Consider the following 10,836-nt stretch of genomic DNA (forward strand, 5'->3'; position numbering starts at 1 on the left):
ATCTGGATTGGGATTGCATTGAATGTATAGATTGCTTTGGGTAGAACTGACATTTTCAGAATGTTCAATCTTCCTATCCATGAGCATGAGATGTTCTTCCATTTATGTAGTTCTCTTATGGTTTCTTGAAGTAGGTTTTTATAGTTTTCATTGTAGAGATCTTTTGTGTCCCTGGTAAGATTTATTCCCAAATATTTTATTTTTTGGTAGCTATTGTAAATGGTATTGAATTCCTTATTTCTTTTTCAGCAATCTCTTTGCTAGTGTAGAGGAATCCAACTGATTTTTGGATGTTGATCTTATATCATACCATGATGCTAAATCTCTCAATTAGTTCCAGTAGATTTTTGACTGGTCTCTTGGGTTTTCTAGGTAGAGGATCATATCATCTGCAAATAGAGATAGTTTGACTTCTTCCTTACCAATCTGGATGCCTTTGATTTTTTGGCTACTTTTTAATAATTTTCTAATTACCAACATGAATCTTAGTTATGAAAGAAATCTATAAAATTTTCCAGATTTGAGTTTTATGGAGACCTTGGTTGATTATATTTAAATGAAAAATAAGACAATGTTATTGACTGTTTACAACATTATTTCTATCTGAATCAGATGCTTAGTTTTAACCTTATCAAAATGTTGGGATGACTCTGTAGGGTGGTTTATTTGAAAACATTCAACTAAATGTTTACTTAATATTCCTGTAGTATAAGAGCTTTGGTGGCATAGTGCCTAAGGCACTTGACTGCTAACCAGAAGGCTGGAGGTTCAAACCCACCAGCAACTCCTCAGAAGGAAGAATGGGCAATCTAGTTCCATAGGGATATTGCCTCAGAAACCCAAGGAGGGGTTGCTATGATTTGGAGATGACTCAATGGCACATAACAACAACAACATTCTTGTAGTATAATTGAAGTACTTCTTTCTTTTCCTCAACTATTATCTAGCTATTGAAGTACTTCTTTCTTTTCCTCAACTATGATGGCAAAAGAATATGTAATCTACAAGACATGTTGCAGTGTGAAAGAAGAAAAGCATAAAAAAAGAGGAAAAAACCCAAACTCACTGCCATCAAGTCAATTGGATTCATAGTGATCCTTGGGTTTCCAAGGTGGCATCTCTAGGGAAGTAGATTGCTAAATCTTCCTTCTGAGGAGTGGCTGATGGGTTGAACCTCTGGCCTTCTGGTTAACAGTCAACAAAAAGCATAAAAGATCCAAACCAGAGTATCTTGAGATGCTAACTATATTGGAATTAGAAACAGGGCTTACTTTTATCCTTCATTTTGTGCCAAATTTAGAGAAGATAAACTAAGTTATAAACATAAATCATACACAAATGATTAATACTCATATGGCAAAAACTAGGACTTGTTTTATTTGAAACTGTACTATAAATAAGAGGAATATTCATGTTCTATGTAAGAACATTGTGTTTGCTGGAACCTCATTGTAAGAGGTAATAAGGTCACAAGAGATTTATCTTACTTCTTTTTTCCTAGCCATCATATTTTATATGTGGATGTTGGGGTAGGATGGGGTTTTAAAGAAGGCATTAGAAGTTCAATATAAGTAGTCTTAACTTGAGCTTTCTGGAAGTTGCTGAAAAAAATTAAATTTGAATAAAAAATGTAAACCTCTGAAATTTAAGTTTGTTCATTGTTATTTTTTGAGGGTACCCTTATTATATCTGGCTAAGCTTAAAATAACTATGAGAAGAAAGGAAGTAGGAGTGTACTTTTGATCTTAATATAAGAGGAGGAAAAGGAAAAAAACCCAACAAACCGCTATTCCTACAGTGCCCATAATAGGCAAAATACCATTTGACTTTTCTGGAATATAATCTTACTAAGCTTATTTGTCTGTCTTTTTTTGGTGGTTGATTTTTAGCCACTATTCCTTATTTTATATCTCATGTGATACCTCTGTTTTGACTATAAATTTCTCTCGAGCAGAATCTTCAAACTCTACAGAGAGGAGTGTGACCACCATCAGCATAGCTGTGTTATATAAGAATATTGATTTAATCATGTCATGATGTAGCATTTCCTACATGATCTTTTGATAAAACTATGTTCTCATGGTATATAGTGATCATTTTTATCATGGCATAAAAATTTATATTTTGACATATGCAGATTTTAAAATGAATTTGTTGGTTCTGTAACATGGCAAAATCTCTAGCTGTGTGTTAGGGTAGGGACAGCATTTGATTTTGATCTTAGGGACTTTTTCATCCAGGAAAGCACCACAGTAATTTGTCATTTGGGGCTTACTTAAATAATGCTTTCATTAAATATTAAAGATGCTATGGAAGATGTAGAAATAATTAGGACACTATATAGTCAGAGAGTTAATAATCTAGTAGGGTAATCAGTGCTAAAATCAAGGTAATGATGATAAGAAAAGGAAGAGGAGGAGGAAAAAATATTAGGCAATAATTATATGCCAGTCATTTAGGTGAATACTTCAAATGCATTATTTCATTTTTAAAAATTACTTTTAATACCCTTGTGAGATAAACTGTCTTATTATTTCCAGTTCTCAGATGAGGAATTAGAACCTCCAAAGGTCATAAATTGCTTGTTGTTGTTGTTATGTGCCTTCAAGTCAGACCCGACTCATAGTGACCCCTCCTTGGGTTTCCAAGATGTTATCTCTACAGAAGTAGATTGCCCAACCTTCCTTCTGAGGAGTGGCTGGTGGATTTGAACTGCCAGCCTTCTGGTTAGCAGTCAAGTGCCTTAGGTACTACACTACCAGAGCTCCTCATAAATTGCTTAGAGCTACAACATTAGCAGTCTGACTTCACAGTGTGGATTTAAATTCATACTATACGGTACTCTTATCTCTCTCAGTATGATGCACTGACCAGAGAGTCATAACCCCAGGCAGTTATACTGATTTCTATTTTCAATTCCCATCATTGTGTTACTTAATACGTGCTCCTTGGTTCATTACAAAACTTTCCATGCTCTGTAGATAAGCATAATTTTTATATTCCATTCACTATTCGTAGAGCATTGGATAAGAAAAGAAAAAAAAAAATTATATATATATATATTTGGGCAGTTGTCCTAGTCTTTCCTCAGGATAACAAGGTAGAAGATGTTACTCGTGCATTGGCCCTTAACTGAAACCCTTTACTTAGTCACTGTGCTCTCTAAATTTTCATTAGAGCTGTAGTTTTGGATCCACCATGCACTGAAATTTATAAGGCAAAAAACATGACTCTTAGTGTTGAAAGCTATATTTGGACAGCCAAGCAGGTCCTTGTATGTTACAGTCATGCCAAGAAATCCAGCCAGAAAAATCTTTTTTACTAGTTGCATGAGTAACTGGTATTTTAAGAAGACACCCACACAGAGAGAAGAGGTACAGGGAAAGATCAGATTTTTGAGGGCTCGATAGGGGAGTTTGCTTTCTCTGTTAAACCCCACCTGCAGTTACAGCCAGGGGGCTGGTGCCGCGTGTGCCATAGCCCTGCATGCTTCCTTTATGTATTGTGTGGGATCTGATAAATTTTGTCAGGATCCAATCCAGCTGTGCTCTCATCACATTGATTTAATGGCCCTTAAGAGAAACCATAAAAGTGCTTGCTGGTTAGTGGGGCCCAGCTGTTTCTCATGGTATTGCGTAAAACAGCAAGCTGAGTTAGCTATAGATTAATGATATTAAAAATTCAGCTTTTTCCATACCAATTTTTTTTTCATAGCAAAAGATTTAGAGCAAATATGTGATTTGTTAAATTTGGTTGTTGAGTCCAAAGGGAAAAGACTGAAAGTGATTATCTGATTTGATCCATAGAAGCTCCCAAATAAACACTGAGTCAGTCATATTAACATATCTAGTGTGTATGTGAATGTGTATATGCGTGTATGTACTTAACCAAAGGGTACTATGAAGGTTGATGGCTAGAAGGAGGACTCTGTTTGCATTACCAGGCAACAGTGCAAGAAGCCAACAAAATTATTTGGGGATTATCAGGTTCTCTAATGAGGTTAGATAATGCTTTCATTAAATATTAAAGATGCTATGGAAGATGTAGAAATAATTAGGACACTATATAGTCAGAGAGTTAATAATCTAGTAGGGTAATCAGTGCTAAAATCAAGGTAATGATGATAAGAAAAGGAAGAGGAGGAGGAAAAAATATTAGGCACTGAAAGTTAGTACAATATTAATAGTTGTGTAGATTTACAGTGCCATTCGTGTTATCTTAGCCCCTTCATTTTCTGCATGCTACAGGATGATTGCACTACCTGGCAATATGCTGGGTATTAAGCTAGGGTATGAAACAGCCTGCATTAAAAATGTTTCTGCTCAGAAGCAAACATGAAGCACTTAGAACTTTTGCACTTCAGGTGCTTTCAGGCAATGGAAGTTATTCACTCAGAAGTGGAATAAATGTTTACTCACCACTGTTCAACTAACGAAGAATATGGGGATGGGAGGCTTTGTAAGAAAAAGTATTAATTCTAAAACTATGAGTTGTTTTGTTTATTTTTTTAGTATTTTACCAAATTATAGTTCCTAAATTCAGGAAGTGTAGCATAGACTCATTGATACTAGAACTAATCATTGAAACAAACAGCTAGAGAATTACAATTAGTGCTATTTGACTAATTTTGGGTGATCAACTCTTCATGCAGTGGCCTTTATTTAAATCAGACCAAATGGAAATGATTCATCATTTGCAACTATTGGATCACAGAACATGAAAGAACAGCAAACTGTTACAAATTTGAATTGCTAGTAGTTTAAGAAAGGAAATGTTTACCTTACAGTAAGGGTGAATAAGGGAGCTCTGGTAGCATAGTGGCTAATACACATGTCTGCTAACCAGACGGCTGGCGGTTCAAACCCACCAGCCACTCCTCGGAAGGAAGGTTGGGCAATCCTACTTCAGTAGTGATACTGCCTTGGAAACCCAAGGAGGGGTCACTATGAGTCGGGGCCGACTCGACAGCACATAACAACAACAACAACAACAAAGGGTGAATAAAGGTTTTGCCAAGCAAAGAGTGATGTTTTCAGAAGGAGTGCATTGAATTTAGAAAGATCCATTTAAACACAGAGCTTGATATATTATTTTCTATTCATTAATGTGGTTTCCAATACTAATACATATATAGCTTATTTCAAACTTCATTTGGATTATTAAAAATTCTAAATGTCATATTTTTCAAAAATCACAATTATTTTGTGCACAAATTTAAGCACTAAAGATATCTCTGAGATTGTCAAAGGACATTCAGGGCTAAGGTTAATTATTCTTTTTAAAGCAATGCTAAGGAACCTACTGAGTATCTATGACATATCCAATGATAAGGTAATTAAAAGAATTGTTTTCCAGATATTCTAATCCCTATGGGATACAAATGGTTAACTGCTAACTGAATTGTTGGGAGTTCCAGTCCACTCAGAGGCACCTTGGAAGAAAGACCTGGCCCATATACTTCCAAAAATCAGCCATTAAAAACTCTACAGAGCACAGTTCTCTGACACACAGTGTTGTTATAAGTAGGAGTTGACTACAATGACTTTTTTTTTTTTTTCTCTCATACTTCAGAGGGATAGAAAGTGGCATATTTGTATTTGACTAAGTAACCATTCAAGGTCATATATATTCATCAATACTTTCCTTTGGGGCATTTGAACAAAGACTTCAGAGTGTGTGGCAGATACCTACAGAAAGAACTGAACCAAGAGAGATGTTGTTACTAGGGGTATTTTAAGGTCAGTATTTCAGTAGCTGCTGTTTTTGATTAAGCATCATGTAGACCAGTTCCTCTCTATTGAATAACATTAGCTAGAAAAATCAAAGGCTCAGTGGCCTAAATAGACAACAATAACCAATATCTTAACTTTGCCAGATACTGTGTGGGAATTGCTAAACCGTGTCAATATTTCCCATATATTACAATTCTTGCTGAAGGTCTAAAGGCAAAGAACAGTGTTCCTTGGGTCAAGATGTGGGGGAATAATGAGAATGTGACAACCCTCTTTTCTATTGATTGACAACAGAGTCAAATTTTTCTGTTGCCACCAGGAGTGGTACAGATTGGAGTCCCTGTAAGTTCTCTGTGGTTTGCATTCAGTACTGAAATCAGAGTCCAGAATAAGAAATTTGTTGGCAACCACTAGCAGGCAAGTCAGAAAAAATGCCAGGCTGATGTAATACAGGCTTATATTTCACTTCAGAATGAAAGTTTAATGTTCCTTGAGAGTCTGTTACAGAGGAATTAATTATGGTTATCTTATGAATGATGGGTTCTGAAAAATAATGTGTGTGCTACATATTTTTTGGCTGTTTCAGAAAATGTATTACAAAAGGCAAAGAGCCAACAGCACAAGTCATGCTTAAGACTCAGTTATAAGTAGAACTGGTTCAGCACAAACTAAGTTTTTTGCTTATTTCTTTCAGACTAAAGTGAGAGATTGTGAGGTGGGGCATGTACGGAAGAGGTCTTGGTCAGGCACTGTTCTGTAAAGATTTTTCTCTTGTCCAGTTTGTCCATTTGGAGCAATTGAATCATTTTTTAATTTTTCTAATTAGCATTTCTCTGGTGCTCATTTAAAAACATCTTGGAAATAGAGAAAATTGAAAGAAGGCAAACAACATAAATCACCAATCATTTGACCACACCAACTATTGTCAACATATTGCTATATTTCTTTCCAATGAAGTCCTTTCGAATGTATAGGCTTTGACAACATAGTTGTCGCTATTGTTGGCTGTCATTGAGTTGACTCCCAATTCATCGTGACCCCATGTGTTAGAGTAGAACTGCTCCAGAGGATTTGCTTGGCTGTAATCTTTATAGAAGCAGTTTCCAGCTCTGTCTTCCACAGAACTGCTGGGTGGGTTCAAACTACCATTCTTTGTGTTAGCAACTGATTGCAAATGCTTGTGCTACCAAGCCTCCTTCTCACTGCCTTCAAGCCATTTCCTACTCATAGCAGCCCCCATTGGGTTTCTGAGGCTGTGAGACTTTTCAGAAGTAGATTGCCCTGTCTTCCTTCTGTGGAGCAACTGGTGGGTTTGGACCACTGACCTTCCCACCATTCCCCAGGGAGTCCTGAACAAACATTCGTATATTACCATATTCATTCTGGCTGTCACTTGTTATCCTAATCACTCTAGCCTTCAGCTCACCTGTTGCTATCTATTAATACTGTGTAATCAATGTCTCCAGCTCTGTTTGGAAGACAATAATTTTCTGAAAATTAATTTTCTAATTACACACAAATACCACCACTAATTTGTCAGTTTGTCCTATTGTTGTGGCTGTATGTTGCTGTGAGCCTGCAGGCTCTGCCACCAATATTTCAAATACCAGAAGGGTCACCCATGGTGAACAGGTTTCAGTGGAGCTTCCAGAAGATGACAGACTAGAAAGAAGGATGAGGGCCATCAACCTCTGAAATAAAATGAAGAGGATGTGAAGCAAAGGATATCATTGCTGTTGTCAGGTGGATCTTTACTGAAGGCAAAGAATAGCAGAAAGATGTCTACATGTGTTTTATTGACTATGCAAAGGCATTTGATTGTGTAGATCAAAACAAATTATGGATAACGTTGCAAAGAGAATGAGAATTCCAGAACATTTAGTTGTTTTCAAGAGGAACCTGTACATAGACCAAGGATTGTCATTCAAACAGAACAAGGGTATATGGCATGGTTTAAAACCAGGAAGGGTGTATGTCAGGGTTGTATCTTTCACCATACTTATTCAGTCTCTATGTTGGAAAAAATGATCCACAAAGCTGAACTATATGAAGAACAGGGCAACAGGATTGGAGGAAGACCCATTAACAACCTGCAACATGCAGATGACACAAACTAGCTTGCTGAAAATAAAGATGACTTGAAGCACTTACTGATGAAGATCAAAGACTACAGTCTTCAGTGTGAATTACACATCATCATAACAAAAACACAAATTCTCACTGGACCAATAAGCAGCATAATGATAAATGGAGAAAAGATTGAAGTTCTTAGGGATTTCATTTTACTTGGATCCACAATTAACACCCATGGAAGCAACAGTCAAGAAATCGGATGTCATATTGCACTGGGCAAGTCTGCTGCAAAAGACCCTTTAAAGTGTTGAAGAGGAAAGATGTCATTTTGAAGATTAAGGTGCACATAATCCAAGCCATGATATTTTCAGTTGTCTCATATGCATATGAAAGCTGGACAATGAGTAAGGAAGACTAGAGAAGAGTTGATGTCTTTAAATTGTAGTGTTGGTGAAGAATACTGAAAATATCATGGACTGGCAGAACAGACAGATCTGTCCTGGAAGAAGTGCTTCCAGAACTTTCATTGGAAGCCAGAATGGCCAGATTTCATCTCATCAAATTTGATTACATTGTCAGAAGGGACCATTCCCTGGAGAAGGATATCATGCTTGGTAAAGTAGAGGGTCAATGGAGAAGGGGAAGACCCTCAATGAGATGAATTGATACAGTGACTGCAATGATGGGCTCAACATAGCAAGAACTGGGAAGATGGCACAGGACCAGGCAGTGTTTCATTCTGTTGTATTTGGGGTCCCTGTGAGTTGGGGCCTACTTGACAGCACCTAACAACAAAAACAACAACATGCTAATAGAATTTAAGTTATTTTCAATTTTTCACATTTTAAAATAATTCTCTATATTCAATAATGGAGCTCTGGTAGCATAGTGCCTAAGGTACATGACTGCTAACCAGAAAGCTGGTGGTTCAAACCCACCGGCCACTCCTTGGAAGGAAGATGGGGCAATCTACTTCTGTAGTGACACTAACTCGGAAATCCAAGGAGGGGTTGGTATGAGTCGGGTCCGACTCGAGGGCATATAACAACAACAACAACATATTCAATACAAGGTTTTATAATTCCATTTTATATACCATTTCTGTGCCATAAACTATTATTTTTATTTATTTATTTATTTATTGTGATTTGGGTGAAAATTTACAGAGCAAATTCACTTTCCACACAGCAGTTCACATACACTTTGTCTCATGACATTGACCACAATTTACCACAATGCAACAGATCCCCTCCCACTTCCTCCTGATAACTACCTCTTCCCAGTGTCCATCCCTCCATGCCCTCCTGCCCCCTGAGCTCTCTCTCTGTGCTTAAACAGCCTTTCTATCTCCCATGATTCTTCTCTCCAAGGAGTGTATCTACCTCAGGTAAATGTTTAACTCATGTGCCTTATTTTGCTTGGCTGGAAGCCACAGTGTGGGTTCAATTGCAGACCTGACAGGCAGCTAGCGGCCATAGTCTCAGCGATTCCACCAGGCTCTATTGGACCAGCAAACCTGGTCTCCCTCCCCCCCCACTTGTTTTTTCTCCAAATGATTTTGAGTTTTGTTCACATTGTTCTCTCTCTATATCCAGGATCTCCTACATAGATCCCCTTCCAAGTGGTTGACATTGGTAGCCAGGCACCATCTAGGTCTTCTGGTCTCATAGTCGTATAGACTGCAGATTGGATGGTGTACCAGTCACTAGGACTTATTGTATCCATGAATTTTTGGTTTTCTTCATTCTTCTTTGCTCTGGACAAAGAGAGACCCATTGTTGCATCTAGATGGCAGCTTGCAAGCTTTTAAGTTCCCAGTCGCTACTCGCCAAAGTAGGAGGTGGAACAATGTTTTGTGTAGTATGTTATGCCAATTGAGCTTGATGTCCCCTGCAACTATGGTCCGGAGCTCACAGGTTCAACTACTTGGTCCCTCTGGATAGCTGGCTGTGACCATGCAGTGACTATTACCTTGTCTCTTGTCAGCTGTATTATACACATGGGAATTCAGATCATATACATAAACTTATAGGACTGTTGTAAGCCAACCCTATACATGTTCTTGGGTACACTCCCCACTTCATAGACATACCTACTAGTTCAGCCTGTCCACCCATCTGTCCACACCATCTATCCACACGTATACCCATGTTTGTCTTCACTGACAACGCAGTACTGTATGTGCAAAAGGGCTCATCTTTATTTTCTGTACCTGCAATGTACCTCTCTATGTCTTTCTCTTCCTCAATGCCACCATATTGATCACTCATATTTGGTACATTGCCCTTCTCTTCACCCAGATCAATACTTATCTCGATCTATCCAACAGTGTTCCCTCCTCTCCCCTCCCACCCTTAGTAACCAACAAAGAAAATTTCCTCCCATAGATAAACCTTTCCTTGACTTTTACAATAACGGATTAATACAATATTTGTCCTTTTGTGACTGACTTATTTCACTCAGCATAATGTCCTCCAAGTTCACCCACATTATGCAGTGTTTTGCACATTCTACATTATTCTTTAGCATTGCATAGTATTCCATTGTGTATATGTACCATAGTTTGGTTATCCATTCCTTAGTTGATGGACACCTAAGTTGTTTCCATCTTTTGGCTACTGTGAATAGTAGCCAAACTATGCGATGAACATGGGTGTGTATATGTCTGTTCTTGTCATGGCTATCACTTCTTTAGGATATATACCTAGCAAAGGAATAGCTGGGTCAAATGGTATTTCTAATTCTAACTTTTGAAGGAATCGCCATACTGCTTTCCACAATGGTTGTACTATTTTACAGTCCAATCAGCAGTGTATCAGAGTCCCAATCTCTCTGCATTCTCACCAGCATTTATTATTTTCTTTCTTGTTGGACTTTGCTACTAGTGCTGGAGCAAGATGGTATCTCATTGTTGTTTTGATTTGCATCTCTCTGATAGCTAATGATCGTGAGCATTTCTTCATATGTTTGTTGGCTGCTTGAATATCCTCCTTGGTGAAGTGTCTATTCATGTCTTCTTCCCATTTTTTAA

The sequence above is a fragment of the Orycteropus afer genome, unplaced genomic scaffold (assembly GCF_000298275.1).
Source record: "Orycteropus afer afer isolate SDZICR_OR568_19922 unplaced genomic scaffold, OryAfe1.0 scaffold00167, whole genome shotgun sequence".
Taxonomy (NCBI): Eukaryota; Metazoa; Chordata; class Mammalia; order Tubulidentata; family Orycteropodidae; genus Orycteropus; species Orycteropus afer.